The following is a 1,055-nucleotide window of genomic DNA, read 5'->3' as shown; positions in this document are numbered from 1 at the left end:
ATTTGAGGGACACCGCATACTCAGAAGTGCTATTTAGTGTGCCCTGATTGGGAATAGCTTTGCCCAGTCAGGGTTTAGAATGCCCTGTGCATCACGCATGGAATATCCCGCCGAACGCCCCGCAATTTCCAGTGTTCGCAGAACAGGCAAACAGATTAGGTTCAGGCGAACTTATGCTCCATCTGAACTGCTCGCCCAACACTATTTGGTACAGATTTCCCAGGGCAGTGCTTAGCCCCCAAGGCCATTTGTTTGATAACCCCCTTGCCTATTAGTCTAGAAAATAGCCATTACTGATTTTTAACATTCAGCTCCCATTGACTTTATTGGGGTTTAAATTCCGCACCCAAATGTTAGTACTGAAACATATAGTTCTTATGCCTCACACAGTTCCATGGAAGTTCATTTCTAGCTGAAAGGCAAATATTTCATTGGGGCAATGGAGGGTGAAGGTTTGAAGGAGGAAGACACATTTTACCATTAGTAGTTTAACTAAGGTGAATGAGCAAGCATCTCAGTGGTGGAGGGAGTGTCACACATATTGTGGATTTCTGTCTTCCCACATGTGGATCTCTCTGGCTGCTGTCTGGGCTTTGTGGTTCACCCTATCTTAAATATTTGGACTGTTTTTATTATCCTTGTGGAATTTTGATTGGCCTTTTTGCACTGCACTTTTTTATCTTTTGATTCTTCTCTATTGCGCTGAACAAGATTTGAGCATGCATGTCAATGCAATATCGCAAAAAAAAAAAACTTCATTTCAAAGAACAACCATACTTTAGTTATTTACTCACATACTTCAGTTAAAAAAGCACCAATATCTTTTTTGCCAGGCAACAATTTTGTAAAAAGAATGGCTTGCCTTTACTGCACAAAAACTAGTCTCTGGCCTTCTTTGGACAGACACAGTGTTTATTAGCTTTCCCAACTGAAAAAAGGGTCTGTAGCACACAGGCTATTATTTTCCTTGAGCTGGTTTGTTAGGGACCCTGTCCAACCTAACTTAATTGCTCCTCTGGTGCCCACCCCTAATGCATGTAAGTGTGTATCTGGGG

This window comes from Pelophylax lessonae, assembly GCF_965119305.1.
Source record: "Pelophylax lessonae genome assembly, chromosome: 1".
Classification (NCBI taxonomy): domain Eukaryota; kingdom Metazoa; phylum Chordata; class Amphibia; order Anura; family Ranidae; genus Pelophylax; species Pelophylax lessonae.
Note: the sequence above shows the minus strand (reverse complement) of the source record.